Below are 14,055 nucleotides of genomic sequence, written 5' to 3' on the forward strand. Positions count from 1 at the left end.
CTATCTCTGCAGGCAAAAGGCAAAAACCTGACACAAAACAGCCTATTTGCTGTGAGCGAAGGCCCTTGCAGGTGCCAAACCTCCTCTGCCATCCAGGTGAAGAACCAGAGAATAAACTGAGTTCTCTCCTGGGGGCATAGTTAAAACCCTGAACAATGCTGTGAACCATTAGAAAAACGCCTATAGTTTCTGATTTTAAAAGGTCGCAGCACATCTGGAAAACCAGTAGGACTGCATCAAACTTCAGATCAGACATGATTGTGCAACAATAATTGAGCTAAAACCACAACCATGAAAACCAGCACCATGAACCCCTCACCAGCACTGTCGGCCCTACAGCCGACACTACCGTGGCTTCTCTAGTCAGCACCATCCCTTGGCTCAGGTGTGTGCAGAGATTTATAGTATTATACTTATTTGGTTGGTTTGCATTTGATTGCTTAAGAAAGAAAAATCAGGATCATGTTAAATATTTCCATTTACGTGCAGTCTTTGGCTTTCAGTGTACTGGCCCCCTTATTTAAGTTAGAAATGGCATGGAAATGACTCGTTGTCTCTCTGCCTATAAAATAAACATAATCAAACAATACTGGGTTCATGCCCTGGAATTCTCACAATAATGCCTTTCAACTGGCAACAACATAAAGGGACTTTATTCCAAAATAAATATTTTGGAGAGCAATGTAACAATAGCATTTTATATTTGTAGTTTTTTCAGACTGAGTAATTCTACTTTTAGGAATTTATCTTATAGTCAGGATAACATATAAAATGCCTGTGGGGGCCACGAAGGTAACAGAGATGACACGAAGTCATAGGCATATGAAGAGTTGTACAGTGTATGTCTTCTTAAAGCCCCATAATTTGGTTTTAGACATTTTCACAAATACACAAAATTGTACAAGGATAAAGATATTCACTTTATTTTGGGCTGTAGCCTACCACGCTCCTCCATCCATCGGATTTTCCAGGCAAGAGTACTAGAGATTTGTGATGATTAAAGCCTGCTAAATCCCTAGTTTCTTTTGATAGCCAATTGGCTAAAAAGTCTTGGGACATTCATGTAGTGGAATATCATATAGCTATGTACTCATGAGAAACACATCCATTATAAATTAGCAAGGGGGAAAGCAAGTTGTGGAATATTGTGTAGCACAGAATCCTGTTTTTTCTAAAAGGGGACTTTCACGTTTTACTCTGTAAACTTCTATATCCTCTGAATGTTTTTACAAATGATTAAACATAGCTTTAATAATTGCAGATCATTTTAAATGAAAATAAAGTAATGACTCTGCTACTTCCTGAACCATTCTTCAAGGACATAGGAAGAGTAAATGTACCAGTGAAAATCAAAAAGGAGAAGAGATGATATGTGGAAATTAAGTTCTGTCCTTGCATCTTGCAGCGTGGGCTGCCCTACTTCCACTGCTCAATGAAATGAATGCAAAACCTCTGTGAGTAACAGTCAAATTGCTCATTTCTGTCTCTAGCAGATTCTGTAACCTGATGGATTTTATTTCCAATAATTGGAGATTTATTTCTTAAGAAGCTCCATCAAATAAACTTTAACAAGTCTGCCTTGAGTCCAACTACTTTTACAATATATGGTAAGGCTCCTTAGCAGAGGCGACAGGGGTAGTTCTGAAAGCCAGGTTCACAGCACTGATGACAATGGGGAGGGTCCATGGCACAGACCAGACCAGACCAGGGAAGTTATCAGGACACACCAAAACACACCAGAAAGCCAGGTCTTTGTGTTCATCACCCACAGCCATGAAGGCATCACTTTCAGTACTGCTGCAAAAAGGCAGGAGGGGAGAGGTCTGCATCAACCTATTAGTTCATTCTGATCTCCCATTTGAGTTTGGATGGTCTTTAAATGTTCTACAAATCCAATTAAGCTCAATAAACGGTTAGGATGTGGCTATTTCAAAGTTCAAAGTCACTTAATCTACTTAGTATAAAGTTTCCCAGATCATATAAAGAACTCAGTCCAGTTTTTCCAAAACAGACTGTTGCTTCTTGCTCATATAGATGCACTTCTCTCCAAAAACACAGAGGGGTGCCATCCCTCTCTACCTTTGGTGAACATAGGGTAGCTTGACTTTGTGAAGATGTTGTTGAAAGTGAAAGTGAAAGTCTCTCAGTTGTGTTCAACTCTTTGTTACCCCATGGACTATACAGGACATGGAATTCTTCAGGCCAGAACACTGGAGTAGGTAGCCTTTTCCTTCTCCAGGGGATCTTTCCAACCCAGGGATCGAACCCAGGTCTCCTGCATTGTAGGCAGATTCTTTACCAACTGAGCCACCAGGGAAGCCCAAGAATACTGGAGTGGGTAGCCTATCCCTTCTCCACCGGATCTTCCCAACCCAGGAATCAAACAGGGGTCTTCTTCATTGCAGGTGGACTTTTACCAACTGAGCTATCAGGGAAGCCCCCTTGTGAAGATAATGAATCAAATTATTTCCTTTCTACAGCCATTAAAAGAGGGGAAGGAAAGTGGCTGCCAGTAGAGCCATAATGGGGCAATTGCACAGCCAGGAAACAGGCTGCTGCTGCCCTCACAACTCACTTCAGTGTTGAAGCCCAGGCTTATGAGACAGTCCAAGAATCCATCATCCATCTGTCACAAGTAACTTCTGAGCACCAACTATGTGCCAGGGCCCATTCTTGGTGCTGGGGATATAATGGATGAAGGGGAAAAAATCTCTCTGTCCTCAGGGAGCATACATTCTCATGAGAGTAAAACAGATGATAAATGACAGATTCATATGTAACATTCAGGTAATTGTTGAATTAAAAACTTATGAAGAAATAAAAGAAGAAATAATTAGGCAATGGACAGTGATGATGGCTGCTATTTTAGAAAGGGAGGAAGGGAAGGCCTCTCTGATAAGGTGATACTTGAGCAAAGATCTGGACAAAATGTGGGTGGAGGTAGGGGAGCAAGACATATGGCTATTGGGGAAGATTGTTCCCGGTGAAGGTAGCTGAAGGTACAAAGTCTCGAGATAGGGCTACTCAAGGAATATTGACAAGACAGTGTGGATGAAGTGAAGTCCAGTAGAAGAGAGTGTACGGAATGAACTTGGACAGACAACAGGTACCTAATCATGTGGGCCTTGCAGCCCAGTTAAGAGGCTGGGCTTTTTCTGTAGCAAGAACAGAAGCCACAGGAGGAACTGAGTAGAAGCCTGACAAGAACTGACACAAAATCCTGTGAAAGGGTCATTCTGCAGTGTGGAGAACAGGCCTTGGAGAGTTGTACTCATTCTGGCTGTCCATTCCAATTTCCCATGATGTTCTTACAATTTTGAGTGCACAGGGCCCATTCAAGACAATCAAATCAGAACCTCTGGAGGCAAGGCCCAACTTTTAATCTCCCTGTGGACATTATAATGTGCATCCAAGTTTGAGAACCATGGCCACAGGGAGATAAGAGAAGCAGAGCCACTAAGTAGGAGGCCACCAAAACACTGAAAGTGAGAAATGGCAGTGGCTCCGGCCACCGGGGTGAAAGTTTTCAGACTTCACTGGGCATTGGAATCACCAACCCCAGCACCTAACTTTTCAAAAACTCAGATTAAGTTGGCCAAGGGAACTATGTTTCTAAGAAGCACCCATGGTGGGTCTGAAACAAGTAACTGGAGCCCAACACTTCAGAAAGATACCAAAAAGATAAGGCCTGAACAAAAAGAAGTGGGAATGCGAATTAAGAAATCTTTGAAGTTGTTTCCAATAAAGGTGTTTCTACATACTGCCAAGGATTGAGGCTAAACTTCAAGGAATTTACAATCCACTGGATGGTTTAAAAACAAAAAACAGAGAAGCTGGATCAAGATGGTATTTTTGAAGAAGTCTGTGTCACTCCTACAAACAAGAATATCAGACACCAATCAGACTGGGTAAGAAATTACAATTTCTTCTTTTCTCAAGAAAAAGCAGATCTGTACTAAGATGTCTATAGCTGCTGAGCTTGGTGTTCACACACAAAACATTGCTTCTTGAAGTTACAATAGCCCCACTACCGCATCCAAATACAGAGGAAAGGGCTGGACAGGGCACTGAGGAGCCTTCAAATATACAGTCTTTATTCTTATTTTTAGAAAGGAAGGCAATCTTTTACTTTAAAATAGCATTTAACTACAAATCCAGTATCCTTAACTGTAAAGACATGCAACTTATATGGATTATAAGTATAAATAAAATTTGCTAAAAGAATCATCAGTACATATGTTTGCCCACACCTATGTGTTCCATATTTACATTCAGCTAAGCAGCAGCCTCTGTAAAACAAGCATGTGAACTCACCTTCACATCTTCTCACCTACTCCTATCCCTTTTGACTCACTGCCCAACTCAACTATCCCCTAAAATATCCCCAGGATTTCATAAAAGTAGTACACAACTTTGGCTTCAGAAAGAAGTCATCTGACTTCTTTGTGTTTTAAAGTCAATTTGATATTACTATATACTTAGTCTGTATCTTCATAAAAAATAATCCCAACCAACTTCTATTGCAATTTGCTCATTTCTATGATTTCTGATGCAGGGAAGCATTTCTGAATAAAATCTTTAATCTCTAAGCAGAAAATGAGAGCTGGAACTTGATTAACCACAAAAATGCTTCATAAATCACTGCCAATATTTGTTTGCATGAAAATTCTGCAAAAGTAGAGGTGGGCTCAGAGATGGTTGATGCCAATGAAAACAGTTTTATTGAGCAGGCTGCTTTAATCTAGAAGCCATCATGCTTATAATAAAATAAGAAACATCCTTATCCAGAAGGACAAGAGAGGCAAATAAGGTAACAGTGCCCTGAGCAGCAATAAAATGGGATAAACTGAATTAAATTACAAAAGTAATAAAATTTCAACAAATGAATATCATAGATCATTTTGAAAAACGGACTGTCATTTTGGGGATGCTCTAAGAGTCTGTAAAATCGCCTTCCTCTCAAGCACAGTGTCTCATATCTCATGTGAGGTATTGAAAATATCCTAATTTAGAAAAAACTGCCATTTGTAATCTTCTGGCCAGGGATAGAAATCCAGTTTTATAGCCATGTATTTTGCCAAGTGAAAGAGATGGCTGTCTCAGGGTAACCTAGAGACTGTAACCTAGTTTAGCATACTAGAAAAGAGATTACACACCACTTCATTGAGCAGTGGGAAGTCAAGCTACAAACATCCTCAAAGGTGGGTGATACAATTCATTAGATTATTCAGCTTCATTAACTTCATTCACAGGGTATTTTTGTAGCTCTGATATCTGGGGCCTTATAGTTCTGGAGAAACTGTCCATGCCAGGGTTAGCCAATTTTGGAAACAGTAAACAATTTGCCTTCAAGTATACCTTTGATATGCAAACCAACCAACCCAAACCCCGTTGCCCTCAGTTATCTCTTTTTATCAGGTGTGCATACCCTGGGCCAGTATCCACCTGCCCTAATCACTCCAGGGCCAGGCAGGTAACAGACAACTAAGGGTAGCCACTACATTTCCAGAGCCAACTGAAATTATTCAACTTTAAGTTTGTTTATCTTGTTTTGCCTCTTTCTTCCCAAGAAAACCACAGTAAAGGCTTTAGTCCACCAGTCCCGCCCCCACTCTGGTCACTCATTTTATATTGGTGCTTCCCCATGAAGCTCTGTATAGTATGATATGCCTCTTGCTTCCAGGGGTCAATGAGTCTTTCTTCATGACATTCATTTCCATGTCTATATGGCTTAGTATATTTGATTAAAACAAATACTGAGTACCCTTAAAATGGGTTGGGAATCAGGAGAATTGGGTTACAGGTGAGTCCCAAATCCATACTTACTATCTTGGCAAACTTGACTAAGTTAGTGAAACCCTCTGAACTATGCTTTTTCCACCTACACATGGATCATCCATTAATTCATTTATTGTGATCAATGGTAAATGAGTTAATAAACGAAAAGACAAGTCAGAAGCAATGAGTTCCAGTCAGCTAGGGTTGCATTCCACTTATGTTTCAGATGATTGTTACATTAAACCACGTAAGGTGAACCCAGGAGAGCCAAATCCCCTCCCTATTCATGGATGTCTCCCTAACCGTACCCAAGGGTTTGGCTGAAGAGCAAACTGACTTTCATGAATGAAGAAGATTTTTTCCTACAAAAGGGTTTTGACAAGCTAAGGATAATTAGATTGGCAATTCCTAACACAATCAGAATAACACTAGAGGTATAACAATGAAATCTTCTATTAACTTTTGCAAAGTCATAAGATCCACCAAGAATCTGGCAAGGGCTATGGACTTTCTCTCCACCAAAAATGCCCCAAAGATCAACATTCACATTTCAGATAAGGTTTATGATGTTTGGGGCATCTCCTCCATCGAAGTCTAAACTCAGGTTCTCTGGGAACCTCTGGATTCCAGTTTAAAAAGTGTTGTTTTTATATACTTCTCATATTCTGCACTATAAATTTCTCAAGAACAGATTATGTTATGTGGACAACCAAGATGGGTACTTTCAACTTAAGTGTTTGCCAAATTGAGAGAGAGGTTCATTTATTTATATGCTCATTCTTTGCTGATTTAGTGAGTACTAGATACTGGATATCCATTATCAGATCCAGAAAAGTCACATGAGGACTAAATCCTCAACATGGAGAAACAAGACATCAAGAGCCCTGAGAAAAATGGCCGTCTCTGTAGACCCTGAGTTCCTATGGCGACATCAAATCATGGAGCCTTTGAAGGAATGAATTTAAAGATGCAGGAATGGAATGGACAGACAGACATGACTCCTGTCTCATTTGTTTCTGAATCCATAGAATCCAGCACAATGGTTGGCAAAGAGTCAGCACTCAACCACTTGTTGACTGGCAATGACATAAAAGTCACCTTCGGCTGACTCCTGAAACAAACTCATCATGGATTTGTGTGGCTGGGAGGTCCCTCTCTGCCTCTCTTGCCCTCAGACTCAGAGAGAGAAGGTGGTGACAGTTAGGTGCTCACAAGTGTGCCCATTCTTCCAAGAAGACTTACAGATTCAATACCATAAACAAAAAGAAACTCATGTGTATATGGCTGATAAATTATGCAAAATATCAGAAAATTTGCTTATGGAAAGAGAAGCTAACTGTTCACAAATTGGGGTGGCAATACTTATGAGACATCATGGGATTGTGTGACTCCCTGAGTTAGAACCCCCCAATGTCTTTCTACTGCACTTGGGATATATTGCAAACTCCTATCACAGCTGGATATCCTGGAAGATATGGAAACACGACAAACTCCTTTCAGCTTTAGAGTCTTTGCCTTCAGCTTTTCCACTGCCTAGAATATTCTTCTCCTCCACTTTGCATGGCTAACTCCCTCTAACCCCAGTTCCCCTCCTTTGGATCTCTCCATTTGTCTCCTCCATGGTGCTTGGTACATTTTGCAGCTATCATTATCATTTGTTTGTTTACTTGATTTACACCTATTTCTCGCTCCATCAGAAATGTAGATGTTGTGAGGGCAGAATGAAGCAACTGTGCCCAACTCAGCATCCAGCATATAGTAGACTTCTAACCCACCCACCCCTCATCATTTCTTTTCACAAATTGTGGAAGTCCAAAGAAGTCGGCATGGGATATACTAGAATTTGTCAGAGTTAGAGCCCTTTCCTTCATTACTAACTCCATTTCAAATACTTGCCTATTTTTCCAAACTGGCCTGCTATCAATCAGCTAAAGTTTCACCTTCCCTCTGCCTCGTTTCCTTGTTTCTTTTACATTGAAGCTCAATGATAAAACAGGAAGAAATGGAGAAATGAAAAAGCTTCTGGTCTTTGTTATTACAGTCTCAACTTCTGGGGCCATAAAATGGTGTCATATTTAAGGCCTTCCATGGGTGGATGATCAGGTTTATAATATATTTTTCCTAGGTTCTGCCGCTTGATTCTAGATGAAAACCATGCAAAGATCGAAGCCAACTGTATTTTAAATAACTGCCTGCTTCAGAGATTACCTAGCATGGAAAAGACCACATCTTAAAATAGTGATGTGACACTTGATGTTCCTAGCAACTCTGAGTGGAATTCTCTCCTTTCCCCCATACTTTGTGACAGTTTGGACAGATGCATCACTTCATGAAAAATAGAGATGACTGGGTAGGCAGGTTAGCAGAATGCAGTGGATACAAGAAAAGGTTAAGAACTGGGAACTTGGCACACCTCATTTTAGAATCTGTCTTCTCTGAAGGAGCTGAAAATCTTTGAAACCTCCTTTTCCTTACTTGTAAAGTATGATAGTGTTAACAGGACCCACTTGGCAGGACTGCTGCTAAGTGAAACAAAGTAAAATAGTAGGGGCTGGATGGGGAGGTAATCCTGCAGAAGTGTGTGTGTGACAAGAGATTCTTTCTAAGAGAAGACCTCCAGTGGTGCTCCTTGCCCGGACCCTAAAGAGAGTTAGACCGGGGAAAAGCTCAGGAGGGCAAAGCTTGAAGACCTGACCTAGGACTGCCTCTCTGGACCTTACAGAAAAGCTCCGTTTCCCTTATTGTCCATCCCCGCAAGTTTGTCTTCCTTTGCCTTCCTCTACCTCTGGACTGGGGAGGTTCCAAGAGCCCAAATCAGGGTATGGGACCAAGGCCCATTTGGCCTTGATCACAAGTGTTGCACTTGTGTGTTCTCACTGGGATTTGTGACTCAAAGCCCACAAAAGCAGCAGCATGATGCAAAGAGAGCGCCCCCTCCACAAAGCATCCTGGTCGCTCAGTGCAGTGGCAGGGTACAGGGCAAGGATTTAGGAGTCTGGAATTCTGCCCAAATCATCCTCAAACTCATTAAAAACCAACAGCTGCTGTGAATGCTCAGCTAGCACAGTTGTTTTCTCCCAAGATTCTTGTCACTTCTATTTTCCCAACCAATCCTTCCTGTCACTAATAATTAGTCTAAAATAGCAGCTTCCGCTGTCATCTCACCTACTGCCTTCTGGGGCTTAAATGTCAGTAAGAAAAGCCAAGGGCTTCTCAGACATCTGCAAGGATATTGTTGAAGACAGTGTTCATTCCATTTTACCTGTGATTCTCCAAGAGGCAGCCATGTAGGAACCTGGCTCTTGGGGACAGCTAAGGCATGTGTGTATATAAGAATCACCTGCAGGGTTTGGCAGTATATATGTGTTCATTATCTATACACCAACCTCGCCCCTCTCCAGAGGTTTCAGTGCACCCCAAACCTAGAACTTCCACTGAGAGAGCAAGTCCCCAGGTGCTGAAGATCCTACCCTAGAGAGCCACTAAATTGACATAAATATGAGTATAGGCTCATGTGGATGGGAGAGAAAAGTAAATTAAAGTTCCAGAGGGATTTGGAGGGCCATTGTCTTCTTCTCTGGAAGGCCACTGTCTTCTGAGAAACTCCACGGGAAATTTATTGTCTTCAATCAGTAAGTTCTGTTTTATTCTAAGCAACTGTTACGTTTTAAGTCTTACAGCTGTCCTGGGTTCCCTCAAGAAGAGGGTTCCACTCTCATAGATTAGGTGTTTTGGGCTCTACTTTTATAACCCTCACTTTGACCTTCCTTAGATCAGATCAGATCAGTCGCTCAGTCATGTCCGACTCTTTGCGACCCCATGAATCACAGCACGCCAGGCCTCCCTGTCCATCACCAACTCCTGGAGTTCACTCAGACTCACGTCCATCGAGTCAGTGATGCCATCCAGCCATCTCATCCTCCGCTGTCCCCTTCTCCTCCTGCCCCCAATCCCTCCCAGCATCAGAGTCTTTTCCAATGAGTCAACTCTTCGCATGAGGTGGCCAAAGTACTGGAGTTTCAGCTTTAGCATCATTCCTTCTACTGACCTCTAATTTGTATTACCATTTTTGCTTTATATTTCCTATCCACTCACCCTCCTACCTACTCTTCCTATCGAGTGTTAACAGTGCCCATGGGTTAAGTGGCTTCAGTCATGTCTGACTCTTTGTGACCCTATGGACTGTAGCCCACCAGGCTCCTCTGTCCATGGGATTCTCCAGGCAAGAATACTGGAGTGGGTTGTCATGCCCTTCTCCAGGGGATCTTTCTGACCCAAGGATCGAACCCAAGTCTCTTATGTCTTCTGCAGGGAGGAAAAACCCATATGGTCTCCACTCTCACTGAAGTTGTAAGTTTTGAAAATACTTTTTATAGAACAAGGAAGGCAAAGAGATATAAAGGAAAAAAGAGAGGGAGGAGATGGGACTGCTTTTCTGTTACTATTTCCAACTTCACAGAAGTTACTGGTTGAAGATCCTCCTCATTTTTTTATACTATTTCTGTCCTAACTTTGTGACCAAGACGGGACACAGATTTGTTTTTCTCTCTGGTTAAGGGGACCACAGTAGAGCCCCAAAGAGTATCATCTTCTTTTCAAACTGCATCATTTCTGCACTTTCTCCCCCAAACATCTTGGTTCCCTGAACAGGATGCAGGTCATCTTGAGCTCTGTAGCCCAAATGCTAGTTGATAGAGGAACTTGTGTGTGTGTGTGTGTGTGTGTGTATTTAATTGGAGTGTAATTACGTTACAGTGTTGTGTTAGTTCCTGCCGTACAGCAATGTGAACCAGCTATGTGTATACATATATCCCCGAGCCTCCCTCCCACCCCTTCTATCCAACCACTCTAGACCACCAAGCTGAGCTCCCTGTGTTATACAATAGCTTCCCACTAGCTATCTGTTTTATACATGGTAGTGTATACATGTCAATGCTTAAAGAAAGGTACATTTATTTATTAATAAATGGATAAAATAAGCATTTTAAAAACATTAAATTATTTCCTCCTGATTTCTTGAGATATAATTAGTGCATGGCCCTGTATATGATGATTTAATATGTGGATATATTGCAAAATGATATCCACAGTAAGGTTAGTTAACACATTCATCACCTCACACAATTACTACTTTCTTTTCCTAGTGAGACATTTATGATTTACTCTGTGCAACTTTCAAGTATTTGATACCATAGCTATTAACTATAGTCACCATGCTCTAAATAAAATTCCCAGAACTCATTTATATTGTAACTAACTCTGCAGTCTTTGACAAGCTCTTCCCCATTCCCCACACACCTCTCTCCACAGCCCCTGGCAACACCATTCATGTTTATATAAGCTTTGTTTTTGTTTTGTTGTTTTCAGATTCCAGATATAAGTAAGATCATGTAGTACTTGTCTTACTCTCTCCAAATTGTTTTACTTATCATTATACTCTCAAGGTCCATCCATGTCACAAATGGCAGAATTTCCTTTCTTATGACTGTGTTACATATATTAATATATATATATATCATGTATATATATCATGTAAGTATACTACTCATGTAAGTATACTTACTCATGTAAGTATACTACTCATATATACATGTAAGTATAGTACTTACATAATATATATATATACATGATATTTCCATTCATATATAGATGGACATGGGTTGTTACTATGTCTTGGCTATTGTGAATGATGCTGCGATGAACATGGTGATGCAGCTGTCTATTCAAGATAATGATTTCATTTCCTTCAGAAAAATTCATTCCTTCAGAAGTGGGTATCTATTGCCAGATTACTGAATTACATGGTAGTGTACTTTTGATTTTTTGAAAATCATGCTGTTTTCCATTAGCGTAACTCCACTAATTTACATTCCAACCAACAATGCTCCTTTTATCCACACCTCTACCTCTGCCAACACTTGTTATCTATGTTTCTAATAATAACAATTCTAATAGATGTCTTACCATAAAACTTTTACCCCTGAAAGTCTCTCCCTCTTAACGTTATTTAAATAATCCCCCCTTTTATTATATGTCAGTCCCTATTGATTTTCTGCATAGTATTTGGTGCAATTACAGTTATTTTATTTTTCTGTTACTTAGCTATGTTCTGTTCCCTACGCACATACACAGAAGTATAAGTTTCATGATGAAAATAACAATGTGTTTTGTTCACTATTGCTGAACTTCTAATCTAGCACCTGACCCATAGCAGATACCCCTAAATATTTGTCAGATAAATGAATTAATGTGGTTACTGCAGGCAATTAAAAGATATAAGCATAGGTTAAATGGGGATAATCCATCATGGCATATGGAGTAGGAATATGCCAAGAGAAATAGAGGGATTAAATGAGTACTGATGAACTAAACCTTGAGGATGCTGAGCACTGGCCCTTTGCCAGATACCATACATAGCAGGACTGCAATGGGAGGGCACCAGCATTATTCTCATTCAACAGATAAGCAAACTGAGGCCTAGAAAGGGTAGGAACATGTTCCAGGTCACATAGCAGTTAAGTGAAAGCTATTGGACCCTTTTAAGGTATGTGGGACTCCAAAGCTCATTTTCTTAACTGCAACACTGTGATATGAGAACACTAGCAAAGGACATGAACTGCCAGATCACAGAAGAGGAATACTCATGGCAACAAAACAAAAAACAGATCAAAATGTCCAACCCTACTTTTATGCATAAATACAAATATAAATTAAAATAAAAATAAGAGTTTTGAGGTGTTATTTTGGGGGGGTTTGCTATTAAATTGGAAATGATTTGTTAATGACAATAAAAATATTAGGAAATAGTCTTTCCACTGGTGGGAATATAAATTGTTATAGCTTCCTGAAAATAACTTGGCCATATGTTTCAAATATGTGAAATGCACATGACCTTTGACATGGCAATTCCATTTCTTGGAAATCACTTCTAGGAATTATTTTTTTACCACCAAGTTGAATTTTTTTTTTTTTTTTTTTGCTAAAATGTTCAGATAGAACCAATGTAACAATCCAAATTCCATGGCATCTAAACATTTAGCCACTGATGATTTCAGTAAGATAATGTTGTCCTTTCAATTTTAGAAAAAATGTAGATGCCTTATATTCCATGAAAGCATGATTTGCCTTCCTTTCTATCCACCAAATTAATTTGTCTTTTCAGAAGCTTTAATATGTTGGATATCATCTTTGTTTATCTCTCCATGTTGCCCAAGGACACCATCAGAGAGTGAAGCAAAGATTTTCCATAAAGGACATATGTTCATTAGAGAACATATTATTGGAAAACACTGTTCATACTAGAGAAAAATTATAATCTAAACGTGCCCACAGAAGGGGGTTGTAGTATGTTCACTCAGTGACTTTAATGAAGCCATTACAAATAATGGTAAAGTTGATCACTTACTGACTTGAAAAGACATCACTAAACAGACAAAATAGGTTCCAAAATGCCATGGACATAGCTTCTCGGCTTTATGGCTAAGATCCAGTGTAGTATCTGTTCTTATCAAAATGCCATGGACAGTCTTATCCAATCAAAAAAAAATTAAAAGTACACATACATAGAAAAAAATAATGGAAAGATGCATGCAAAAAGGATCTAATACCAGTGATACTTCTTTCCTATTAACTGCTTTTTTTTTTTTTTAACAAATTTTCTACAGTAAATATATAATACTTTTGTTAAAAAGTAAATATTTTTCAGTAAAAGATAATCAGAAATTTCCATTCATTTTCATTCAGCAGATATTTACATAGCATATACTATACATCAGGCTTTATAGGAGGCACTAGGGGTTCAATGTTAACACAAGACCTGACTTTATACAGATGACACTCAGGTAGGAAAATGCACAGTTGAGGGCTTACATGTTAGAGATGAAATGTTATGAAATAGGTCTCATAAGTATGTTCCACTGAATATTGGAAGCAGCACCATTCCACAGGTCATCAGAAACAGTCTGGGCCAATGGCTACTTGAAGGATCATCCAGAGCTGTTGAGAACAGGCAAGCCCTGATTTGTGTGAATATTTGCAGCCGAAAGCTTATTTCCATGGATATTCAACCATCGTTTCATTCGATGGTTCTCCCTTTTGGAAACTGTAAGTGCCTGAGTCACTGTAGCAGAGCCTCCCAGACATCATGCCCACCATCTACATTTCTTGTTCTAAGGGAACTAGAGAACAAAACCTAGAATCCCAAGAGGTGTTGGGAGGGTCCACCAAATTCTATGACTACTGAAGACTGCCCAGTAGGTATACCTGCCATTAAGAAAC

The 14,055-nt window shown here is 39.9% G+C and overlaps 1 protein-coding gene and 1 pseudogene across 1 annotated transcript in view; one reads left to right on the forward strand and one right to left on the reverse strand.

The window, feature by feature from the left end:
• The window catches only part of CACNA2D3 (calcium voltage-gated channel auxiliary subunit alpha2delta 3), a 908,562-nt gene that overhangs the window by 298,031 nt on the left and 596,476 nt on the right, over positions 1–14,055 (reverse strand). The window lies entirely within an intron of this gene.
• On the forward strand, positions 13,238–13,339 carry LOC129635638 (uncharacterized; annotated as a pseudogene).

This window comes from Bubalus kerabau, chromosome 20 (genome assembly GCF_029407905.1).
Source record: "Bubalus kerabau isolate K-KA32 ecotype Philippines breed swamp buffalo chromosome 20, PCC_UOA_SB_1v2, whole genome shotgun sequence".
Classification (NCBI taxonomy): Eukaryota; Metazoa; Chordata; class Mammalia; order Artiodactyla; family Bovidae; genus Bubalus; species Bubalus kerabau.